Genomic DNA, 13,082 nt, shown 5'->3' on the forward strand with positions numbered 1-13,082 from the left:
GTGGATCAGTTCATGCAATTACAGCAGGAGCTCTAAAGCCAGATTTGGTCTATCTATATTCAGTTTTCATCTGAAGAAAATAATCGGTGCAGTCACTAGAAATCTTTGTGAGTTTTAGGAATGTATTTGTGGAGGAAAAGTGGTAAGACTTGTGTGATTTGATCTGTGCAGGAATGATATCAGAGTTATGAATGTCCCCATTTCTTCTAGTGATTTTGTTGTGACTTGTTGCTTTGCATGTATGTGTATTCAATAGCATATTTTTAGTTAAAAGTTGCACATAATTTAGCTGAACAAAATATTTTTTTCCTCATTTATGCTATTTTTAATGTGCAGGATGATTAAATTCAAAAGAGTTTTAACATCCTCCTTTATGTGTAGGAATTTACTATATCACCTTAGGCAACTGGAAAAAAATGATAATGAAATGGTTATATTAAAATTCAATAGGATGAATTTATTTATGACAGTTATGGAATTTCCTGAATTGTTTTAATAATGGGAAAAGCATAAGGAATATTTAGAAGGGGGGAAAAAGTCTTCTGCTGGTGTCATCCTTATGTAACAGTACAGCCTGCTGAGGTTTAATGATATCTGTGCTGGTGAGAGCTATTTGTGTCGGGCTTTTTGTCCACTCACTTTCGTTTCCTTGAAGTGCCTGAAGAAAAAATAAAACAATATCAAACAATCCCCCTCCCCCCAAAATGGAGAATTAAGTAGACTGTATCTTGTGGAATGTTAGCCAGAAAATGGGTAAGCATTTGAAATGCACATTGAAAATGATCAACCTGGTGCGTATAAATTCTTACTCTCCTATCTTTTGACGTATCACTGATTGCCACATCTATTCTGCAGCCAGAATCTCCTTGTCAATGTCTCATTTGAAGTCCTATGTCCTGTTAATCAACTAGACGTTCATGAAAGGATCAAAATGTAAATTTTGCTCTTGTTTCACCTCACTTAGGATCAAACTGCTTCTAGTAGCGTAAGGGAGCTGCCTAGCTCCTCTTTCTTTGAAAGACACAGATGGTACAGAAAATGGCAGCTCTGATTTTTGAGATTTCTGGCATTGTTTCTTAGGTGGGGATCTGAAATCCTTTCTTAACTCGTGTAGAGTTTGCGTATAGTGACTGTATTTTTACTAGGAAGAAAGAAAATCGTATGCAATATAGGCTGCACACGACTGTATTTGCCAATAGCCTCTAAATAGCTTAGACTGATCCAAGAAAAGATTAAGAAATCCTTGTAGAAAACTTGCTGGGAACACCACAGTGTTTGAAGAAGAAAATAAGGCATAACTACTATGCAAAGAATACTAGAAAATATTATTAAGGAATTTATATAAATCAGTGGTATTTATTCATTTAGAGTTAAAATAACAAAAATGAGGTCTATCTAGAACTCTTGGTGCAATGACAATATAATAAATACAACAAAACCTGCACAGAATTGGTTTCAGCAGAAGTGCTGGTACCTTCTTCTTCTTTCATCGCGATAGGAACCATCACACTACTAAATTTACCAGAGGCGCAGGAAATTAGACAAGAATTTTGTGCTTAAATCTGGCAGTTTTCCACAATGGAATACTACAGCTGTAAGCAAAAGCTTACAATTTCTCTCCAATGTTTTTGGATTCCTTAGATTTATTCCTTTAAGAAAAAATGTTTGTGGGATTTTTGCAGTTTGCTGTTAGGATTTTTATTTGATGTAGGAAACAGATTAGTCTTTTCTTTACTACACTTACATGGTTGTTTGAAAAACTGAAATGAACAGAAAAATGAAAATGCGTTCAAAACACTGTGAGTATTACAGAATGTATTTGAAGCAATGATGCTTTATGTGTACTACTTGATGTGAGTTTTAAGAATGTTTCAAGAATGAGAAATTTGTTTGAAAAGGCAAAGAATAAAGGTGATATGCATTCATAATAATAGGAATTCTTCAAGGGGATCTGAGGAAAAGCTATGTGCTTGGTAATACATTTGTTTTTTCAAACCACTTCACTTTGTTCAATAAAACCTAGCCCCCCTAGCAGAAACCTTGTCTTGCCAGCTTACCTCTTGCACCGTCCACCAAGACTTCTCAATATGCTTGGGAAAGGTGCAGAAGAACAAAGATTTCTGTTTTAAAGATGGGAAAATCGAGGCACAGAGCAATTAAAGGGACAGGTGATATATTATTGTATAGCTCCATTCACTTCACAGACACTATTGCTCTGAGCTTTAGGCTCCTGAAACTTGAGCTGTTTCAAACACACTTTCTCAATTGAGTTAAAATTTAAATTTGGAGTTGTTTCAGGTTTTGATTCTGAATGTTAATGGTCACTGAATGGATTATGGACACATAACTCACAGTCACAAGTGGGAAGTTCTTGGTTTCAGCGGTTAAAGACCTATGTCTATCTCTGAGAGATGCTAAATTGCTAGAAATGCTTTAAAGTTTCACAGATCATGGTCCATGGCCATAACAGCTCTCTGAAGAAGCATTCTCCGGCTGATGCGCGAGGAAACTGAGACAGTTAGTAAGTGAGGTGGCTTTGTCGGGATTACTTGTGGGAACAGTGCCTGACAGACTTACAACATCTGACGCTCAGCCCTGAATTCATCCTTAGCGCTGGCCAGTGACTGTGGAGATATTCCTGTCCTCTCTGAACCTTTCTTCCATGCAAGCCATGATAGGTGGAATCTGAAAAACTATGAAAGGGGAAATGTTTGCCAGAAAGGGTTAAGCTTTAAAACCTTTGAAGTCAGAGGGCCCCGTCTGAGAAAGCTCTTCCTCTCCCTTGGAGACAGGGAAGACGAAGCTGACCATGAAGCATTTCCTTATTGCGTAGAGTACCTCTCCCCCAGTCTCAGGAAATATTTTGAGATATGACAGAATGAGCACATGCACTGTTTAATGTTAGCCTGTGCGTAGCAGAGCTTTTCAACATATTAAAAGACAAACCGCTTTATCACAGATGATGAGGTGAAATAAACCTCTGAAAGGTAAAGATCTATTAAGTGAAGGCAGGGCTAGAGAGTAAGGCAAAACATTCAGAAAAGCTTCCTAACCTGAATATTGGTGTTACCAAGGCAACAGTAACTCAAAATCTCTTCACATAAGATTATCTTTTGCCATCTCACTTCGAAAAATGGGAAAAACTGGATGCAGTCCTGAGAACTGAGAAGTACTTATGGCAAATATAGAGAATCTTCTGAAACGTTTTGTAAAGCTTCGTGATGAACAGTTTTACAACGGCGTTGAAAAAGAACAACTCTCTTACCGTTTTATTGAAGGTTTGGCAAATTGGGATTATTTGAAACATGTTGTACAATGTCTGAAGTAATTCTCCCCACAGATTACAGTGGCACGATAAGGATTTATTAACCACGTAGCTCTTAATAGCAGTGCAGGGAATATCTGAAATATGCTTTTAGGTATTATTTTGTAAATGTACCAGCTGCTTTCTCTTTGGTGCTGACTATTTACCCTTCTCTATTCCTTCTAGACAAGATTTTGGCGCACGATAGTCACTTAACGTATGTCAACAGAGCAAATGTAAGCAATCTGTTGAGACTTTATTCTTTTCCCTAGTGTAATTTTGTAAGAGGGAAAAATATTGATTATCTGCAACAGAAAGATGTGCATCTACACAAACGCACAAGAACGCACACACACTCTTGCTTTAGAAATCGCATTTCATAGCTTCCCTAGCCTTTCTGATCAACAATATCCCTTGTAAAGAAGATTAAGAATGCAAATTCACCAACAGCTGATACCAGTGCTTTATCATAGTCTTTCTACCTGACTTTAACTAGAACAAGAGGAATAGGTCCAAAGGAGAAAATAGAGAAATCCTCTTCTAGGCTGGCTATTAACTCTTGACATAGAAGGATCTTTTGTTAACAGAACCAGCCCTGGTAATCTGTGAGGAAACGACTTAATTTCTCAATTTAATCAATATAGATACAAAACTGGACATAAAGAAGACAAGAGGAGTTTTATTACTGATTGCAGCAGACCTATAAATTCTTGTTAGGTTTGTAGCTTTCTTGCCCTTTCAGATATAGATTAGAAAATAGCTATTAATTCAAACAGAGCAGGAAATGGTGCAGTTGCTAAATTCTATTTCTATCCCAGCAGGTTATATGATCTAAAGATTCTTTTCATGAAGTCCATTTATAAATGAATCAATTTAGTCTGGGAGCTCTCTTGCTAACGTTTCAAACGGAATCACTCTGGGAAATAACCATGAGGAATTTAATTATTTGAAACAAACAAACAAATAAATAAATAAACAAACTACCTCCAGATCATAAAGATATGGAAAAAATCCGAGGAAGTTCAGTGTTAAGTTTTTGGCCAGGAGGAGCACTTTTTTTGACCATACTTATGCCAAAAAAACTATCCTACTGAAAATTCATATACTTGGATTTCAGAGCAAGATACGAAAATATGACTAATATATTTACTAAGACACTGATAAAAGTGGTTAAAACATGTGCCAAGCAGGGCCTAAATAGTTTTTTGTAGTTTTAATGTCAGAGGCTGTGTCACTTTCCAGGAGCGTATGGTAATGCTGTACAACCTGTGGGGGAGAAGCATTCTTTTTCCTGTTGAAGGAATCTTCCCCTTTGCAATAGTAAGAAAAGAACAATTTCTACCTTTGGAGATTTAAAGTCATCAAACTTTAAGCCCTCTTTCCAGTTAAATGGGGATTGGCGTTATTCTGTCTTACGTAGATCTGTTGTATTTTTAATTTTTCAGGAATACATATTAACGTTTTTGCTTAGGCAGAAAATAGATCTCCAGCAATTTTGTATGGAACTTTTAAACTTTTGGACATCTAAATGAATACTGTCTGTTTGCAGATCAGCTCTACAGCATGCATTTCTTATGTTCGATATGTCTAGGACATCTCACCTGTGCTCTGTACAGATTCAGTGTTTATGCGCTGTGCAGTTTCTGCATGCACTTCTGCCTCAGAAGTTCCAAGGTGATTAGTGGGTACCCTAGTCCTGCAATTTGCTGCTAAATTGAATATTGCCAACATTTATTTACTTGTAAAAGGAAATTCATACTTGAAAAGAAGGAATATTTTAGGAGATTTCGTTTTAACTTGGAGTACCTTATAAATGGTATTTTATTTTCTTAAGACTAATTCTGATGGAAATACACCTTTAGTGATATTAGCAGCAAAGACATCCAAGTGGTTTCTTTTAGGAAATATCTGAAGCACTGGATTTACATCTGAAGTGAGTTAGTCAAATCTGTTAAAAGACACCCGTTCTTATGTTCTCGTTGGTGCTGGTGATGAATTTCATGAGCACAACTTCCTTCCTCAAAAATCCTAGCCATTCTTCTTGACGTTAACAAACCTGGAAATGCTGAGTTCTAAAATCTCTTCTACTTGTAATAATGTCACAAGCGAAGGAACTCTCTGTTAGTTTTCAAGTACAGTGCCTTACTCTACATATAGATATATATAGTATATATATATATAGTGTGTATATATATAGTCTATAGTCTATATATATAGTGTGTATATATAGTATATAGTCTATATATATATAGTATATATATCTATATACATGTGTACATATCGCTCATTGTAAGGTTTTATAAGAATGAAATCTCTTATGATCTCCTGCTCTTCCACTCTTTTTGCTTAAGAGCCATTATATGTCCAGAAACTATTTATGATTCTGGAGGCAAGCCAAAGATACTATGACTACAGAAGTCAGCTCAACCCCAGGAAGTCAAAATTTTGATAAAATTTGCTCTCTCCTAATCCAACATGATGCAAAAGTTGCTGACTAGTTCCTGAAATGGGCTATGATACAGGAAAGAATTTGATGGAACCATAATAGACGATAAAAGAAGGCATTCATTCCCCACTTCAGGGTGACTGCATAACGACAATGTAGAAATTTTGTGCAGGAAAAAGGATTGCATGGCTAAAGCAAATAAAAGCAACAGCCCATTTTATTTAACCAAGGAAAACAGGGAAGCTATAGTTTATCAGAAATAAACACAATACTGTTCTGTGGAAAAACTTACTTTTTGTAAAAGTATTCCTTTTAGCTGTGCAATTCTGGTAACTGCGAAATGCCCCTATCTGGGGCATTTTTTTTAGGAATATTGGTAGCTATTTAGAATCATAGAAGCTCCTTTTTTCTGGAAGGAACCACTGCGGCCATCTAGTCTAACTCCTGTCCGCTTTTCTACCTCAGCTCAAGGTCTGACTTTGATTTTTGCGTTTGATTGCTGAGTATTTTGTTCATTCAATTTTTAATATGTCCAAGAATGGAGATCCCTTAGCGTCTCTGGACAAATTGTTCCGGTTTCTTTCCACTGTCATGGTAAAGAACTTATACCTTGAATCTACTCAGACTTTATTTCTTGTACTACAACTTGTTTTTGTTGGCCCTTATCCTTCTGCTGTGCACCTCCAGAAAGCCTGGTGTGACTAACCACATATTAGGTAGCTGAAAATAGTAATTACATCCCTCACTAGCCTACGCAGACTAAACAAGATTTTCAGTTTCTCCATGTTGGCTATGTACATCCACCCGCTGCTACTTTAGGGTCCCCCCACTTAACTTTAGCATGCTGATGTCTTTCTTCTCTCTAGGAATGCAAACTGGTCAGAGGCCTCCAGGTGCTGCATCATAATGTCTCAAGCATAATTGCTGGTAGGTTACACTCTGTTCATGTCTGACTTCTTTCCCAGCCTTCTCAATAACCCCATACGCTGTCAAATCTGGCATGAACTTTACGCAAATAACCTTGTTGAGGGATAGGATCACGAGTTGTTAATGCACCCCTTGAGGCCAGTTTCTAAACAGAAACTTTAGCCACGCTTTTGATAGTTGCTTCTAAGCACGCCCTCAGCCTCCTATTGGTTGATACCTGGGGTCTAATGAGGTAGGGACACCATAACGTTCACAAGTGACCTCCTAGCTAGGAGGGTTCATGATGCTCTCTTAACCTACCACCCTTACCACTTCAGATGACAGGAGGGCAAGAATGAAGGATACAGCAAGGCCATTTTGTAGAACAAAGCTAGTGCTACAGGAAAGCTTTCTGGATTCTCCCTGAGTCAGTGAAAACCTGCCGTGTCCTAACATATAGTGTGGTGAAATTGTATAGCTTAACTCCTTTCATTAAAAATAAAACAAAGTGAAAAAAAAAAAAAAAAGCTACTGGCTAGACTAGTAACTTAGGAGTGAATTATTACTAGATATCATCTCCAGACTCTAGTGACCTGAGCAGTTAGCTTGCTAGCTCTCTTTCTCTCCTATTGGTTTACATTTTCTCTCTTCTTTTGTGTTTTCTGTGAGAACAGCAAGCTCCTCAGAGTTCTTACTTCCCCAGAAATATTGCAGCAATGAGTTCCTCTTTGAGGAAGCTGAAAATAAGGATGAAATGCTTTGTCTTGCAGCGGTCAAGAGTTAGCATTCAGAAAGGCTCCTAAAGGATTCAGTGTAGAAGGAAATAGGAAGATTATCTTTCTGGAGCTCTTGTGTAATCTTTGTCAGAACATATCTATTTAACCAAAGAAAAAGCTATATCATTTTTATTCCTGTAATATTATCTGTGACGGCAATATCGTGATATTGTCTTACAGACACCTTACTACATAAACTATATAAAATGGCATGACTATTGTTTGCGTTAATTTTCCTCTCTTTTAATAGAACAAATTTGGAACAATGTAACTAGGTAATGTTACTAGCAAGTTTGACGTTTACTGATCTTTTATTTCTTCCTGCAAGCATACTTTGACTAATATTTGGATAATGTACTTGACACGGAGGCACTTAATCTAAAAAACTTGCTGAAAAGTGTGGTGGAGATGAGACTTTTTTCCAACAGAGGGCAGTGTTTGCTTGCTAAACAATTTATAGTATTGGACGTACCTCTGCAATTTTCCCTTTCCATAGGTAAGAGCAGAAAAGGACACTACGAAAAATCCTCCCTTTGATTCTTTCTCTGATTCACTACTGTTGCTTGGAACATAAATACCCTTTCTATGAAGATTAAAAAAAGAGAGATATGCATTTTTTCACATCACAAAAGAGGAGAGAATGTGAGAGGAATGGCTTCCTATAGCAAAAACACAGCTCACTGCCTGAAATGTATAGACATATTCAACAATTCTATTTTACAACTCCTTTTCCGTCCACACACGTGCACCTAATCTTACCATTTCCACTCCCAAGCAATTTAGTAAACGTTATGATGTCCTTTAGTCAAGCGTATCAAGGTATAGCAGCTCTGCTTACCAAGTTATGTGTTTAGGTTTAGAGTGTCAAGGTTTAGGTAACGTAGTCTTAGACATCTGGGATGCTTTACCAAAAATGAGACTCTTCAGTTAGTTGCATGCATGGAATTTATGATTTATTCTACTACTTGGGTTTAGCACTTGCAGGAATAGGTAGTGCAATGAAGGCAGTAAAGCACTGAGGTACAGTATCTACAAGATGCATACAGTTTTGAGAATTGATATTTGGACTGAATAAAGTTTAGCAGTCATGCTCTCTGAAAACCTTTGATGCAGGGAAATTGCACCAAAAATAAGAACAATCAATAAGGAATTGCATTAAACTAGGGAACTGTCACTCCTAAAAGAATTTATCTTCATTTTTGGCAGCATGCAATGTAAAAGATGATATGTTTCATTTTTAGTTTTTTTGACAATATAGAATCATACATTTAATCTTTTTCTTTTTTTTCTCAAAGTCTCCCGAATTACTGATAATTACTGATGTCTTAAAAGGTTACAGAGTTGGAAAGAAGAAAAGGACAGATGAAAAATCCGGAACTTGGTTAAAAGAAAAAAAAAAAACCCAACAACAACAATTTTCATTCGAATGTAATGCAACACCTCAGATGCAGAGATGTTAGAAAATAGAACAGGGAGATCTGCCTGTGCTCCCGACCTTAAGAGGCTATAAAATGCCTCTCAAAAATCAGAAAACACCTTTAAAAATATATTCCCCCCCACCTCAGATATTTGTCAATTAAAGCCTGTATTTAGGAGAAAATAGAGAGAATTTAATATAAAAAAAAAGGAGAGAGAGAAAGAAATTGCAAGTATTCTCAGTTAAATACTGACTATCTGTGCAGTTTTGCTAGCTTTAACTCCTGCTTTCCATGCAAGCATTTACTGAAGAGAAATGTCTTAGTGTCATTCTTCAGCCAGAAACTAAGGTTGTGAGAATAGTGCCATGAAATACCTCCATTGATAATACGCCCTTTTCTGGTTTTAACCCAGATCATTTCTGTGATCCAGTTTACAATTTAGTACCAGAAATGATTGCATTGGTGCAACTGCAGACTTGTGAGGGATTGCAATTGAACCATCAGAGGAAGGAAATTTCTTAATCCAACACTGTTCAAGAAGCCAAGGTATTGCCAAACTACATCCTTAAGTATCTGTTGCTATGTAACAGTGTCCTCAAAGACAATTTCAGTGCTGCTGTAGTACCTAGAGAGCTCCATTCCTAAGGGAAACTCTAGTCACCTTTCATAATAAGTGTCATTCAGTCTCCTGGGTCCTCTAGAGGAAAAAGAAAAATGTCACTGGAGGTGGTTTATTCCGATAAAAGTGAAGGTGCTGATATTTGGAGTTGCATTGTTTTGTAAATTGTCATGGTGCAGGATAAAGTAGAATGAGACTGTTGATGAGTAAGTTTTACCAGGACAAAAGTCTCCTGAAAGTGAAAATGTTTCATGTGGCAAAAAGCTAACCCTCTAGCTAAGACTTGGCCCATTTGTTTTTCCTTCTTAAAATAAGTTCTTGGAATGAGACCAAGTCACAAATACTCCTCATGCAGTTCAGCGAGTGGAAGCCAGCTCATCAGGGCTTTGTAATCATGGAGCCCAGTTCTTATTTTATGAGGTATTCCTCCCATCTCAGCAATGAAAATCATATAGATTTCATCCATACATCTCCTCATTTTCAAAATGCATTTGAAAATGTAAATATTAGAGAATATTTCCCCCAAATCTACTTGTTTTGAATTGGCATTTAAACTTGCTTACTTGAGTGTTAAAATCAAATTCCTCATACTTGACATCAGTGGAGTTACTTGATAGCTATGATTGATCATAATGGATATATACTGGAAGCAATGTTCTTTTTGTTATATCTTAAGATAATAAAACAGAATATAGATAGACTTCTTAACGTGTCAGAAGCCTAAAACGTCTTGGATATAGATAACTTGATTGACACAAAGCTCTTACAATGAAGAAATCCTACCAATTTTATCTATCTGTTGTATTTAGTTATGACCTACATATTGCTAAAATCGGAACACCCATTAGCATAGAGTAAATCAAAAAACATCTTTTGAAACTGATGACAAAAGATGGAAATACCTTGGTGAAATTAAGCCAAATATTAGCAAAGAAGAAGTCTCCATAATATAGCCAAATCTCTGAGTAAAGGCAGCTGCAGACATTATTTGAAGTGCAAACAGCATTGAAGCAAAAATTATGATGAAGGGTACCAGTTGTATGAGTCCAGCACAAGCAGCTGAGCCAAGAGAACAAATTCACACCAATGTAACATTTTAGTGACATCTGATCATCAGTTCTATAAAGCATACATGAAACAAAGGAAATTTTATTCAGGCTTCCAGCACCTATTGCAGCATACTGCCATCAATAAATTTTACTATCAGTCTCAACTGCCTGAATAAAATGGACAATAAAAATCCTTTAGATGGTGTTACCAATGCAAAAACTTTCCAAACAGCGCACCATCCAAAACCTCCCATTATAGCCCTCATATGAAACGTGATTCTATAAACAGTAACAGCAAAAATAAGACCTCTCAAAAAAACAAAACAAAACAAAACAAAACAGTATTTATGGGAAAACCTTTTCTTCAGGGACAGAAATGAATGATAGTTCTTTTGGCAGAAAATGAGAACTGGTTTAAAAACACTTGCCCATCCTGAAGAGAGGAAGGCAGCACTATCTGGAAGAGAACCACCGACTAAACAGGTGCTGCAAAGCAGGGAATTTATTTCTAGGGGCTTTAGCCCCCATTGTAGGGATCGAACTTGTTGAATATCCCAGCGGTCAAACCAACCAGGTATTAAACTAACAAGAACAAGAGAAAAGTTGAAATGAGTCATTCATTTGTAATGGTAAAAACAAGCTATCACAATAAAAAGAATCTCAACACTCTGAACTGTGCATACAGACCTTCTATATGACTTCCAAAATCAGAGGCAATGTTTTTCACTATTACTGGGCCTTGACATGTCAGTTAGGTTTTAATGATGAGTTTAAGTCTGCATTAGGTCCATATGTGATGTTTTAAGGTTCTTCTTTGTAAAACTGGAAGAGATGTTAGTAGCGCACAGTATAGACCACCTCGTAATCCTAAAGTGTTCTCCTAGATTATTTATCCTCATTCTAGCAGATAGTGGCCATCAAGTGGGTCTGTACCAGAACAAACAGAGCAGAAGACATGGGATTTGGAGAGCAGGACAAATAGTGGAAACAATGGAGCTGTTTGATTTTTTTGGCCACTAAATTGGAAAATTAACTGCCAAAACTATATTTCAGATCAGAACTAAGTAGAATTTTGTTATAGTCTTTTCTGACCTAAAATGCATCACTTACCACCAAAAAATCATTTAAAATTAACTGGGAGTGTTTTGTTTTGTGGAAAATAAAGTGATCTGGGTTACAAGCAAGTATGTACCATTTAAAAATAAAAGAAGAAAAAAATAATGAAAAAATTCACACTAAAATGTAGAAATATTGTGATAAAACGTACCTGGACCCAAAGTTGAGTTTGGTTTTATTTTCTTTTTGAAGTACTGCAAGGTATGCATCAGGAGTCTTTTTTTTTTTTCCAAAAATTCCCAAATTGTCTTTCTTCTGGCTGTACAAGTATCTGAAGGGAGGCTGTGCAGAGGTGGGGCCAGACTCTTGTCCGTGGTGGCCAGCGACAGGACAAGAGGCAACAGACACAAAGTGGAACACGGGAAGTTCCGTCTGAACCTGAGGGAAAACTTGTTGACCGTGAGGGTGAGAGAGCAGTGGCACGGGTTGCCCAGAGAGGTAGTGGAGTCTCCTTTGCTGGAGAGATTCAAAACCCGGCCGGACGTGGTCGTGGGCAATGTGCTGAGGATGAGCCGGCTTGAGCAGGGGGGGTTGGACTAGATGATCTCCAGAGGTCCCTTCCAACCTCACCATGTCTGTGATTCTGAGACTGTCTGTGCAGTTACAAGGAGCAACAGACACTAACAGTAAAAGTGGAACTATCTCTAGGTGGCCTTAATTGATTCTAATTCTCAAACATTTGTTCCCCATATTGGCTGCTAAGGGGAAGGTTATTCTCTGATTGAGATAAGACCTTTTTCGTTGCCCTTCGGATATTTTCTCCACACACAAAAGTATATCCTTCTCCGTTTTCAGCTGACAATTTTCATCTTAATTTCTGATTTTTCTAATTTGCACCATGTTCACAAAGAGGTAATTTTTCTGAATTGCTAGTTCCCTGTCATCTTCAGTCAATGAGCTTTTGCTATGGAATTAATTATTCTGGCACATCACAAGCACCTTGCTGTGCTTGGTCTGCTTTTTTCCAGGTTCTTGAATAGTATATATCTGAAGTTTTTGAATTCTTGATGTAACTGTTGTTGAAAGACAGCATACTCTACAGCTCCAAATTGTTATGTCGACATCCTAGTAAACTTTCTATTTCAGAACAGTGTGGGGTTTCTTCCCCGCCCCGTGCTGCTCTGGCACCCTATCCAGTCACATTTACAAGTAAAGGGTCAGATTTACCTACAGAAGAGTGTTTCTTTTCTCAGGGTCTTCTTTGTGAATACTTCCGGTTCACGTTTTTAAATCAAGGAATGAAGTTAGAGTCATAGTCATGGCGATTTAATCTCATTTTATTACAATGACTTTGGTTAGTTTGTGACTGCTAGTATTTTTTCTTATATTTCTATGTGTTTTTCCTGACTGTAAAAATAACCAGAGCAGTGTTGTGAAACCAAGGAAACCTGTGGATGAAACCTACCCACTGCATTCCCACCCTAGGTCTACCTAGCTTTTCTGAATTG

Source organism: Struthio camelus, chromosome Z, assembly GCF_040807025.1.
Source record: "Struthio camelus isolate bStrCam1 chromosome Z, bStrCam1.hap1, whole genome shotgun sequence".
In the NCBI taxonomy this organism is placed as follows: Eukaryota; Metazoa; Chordata; class Aves; order Struthioniformes; family Struthionidae; genus Struthio; species Struthio camelus.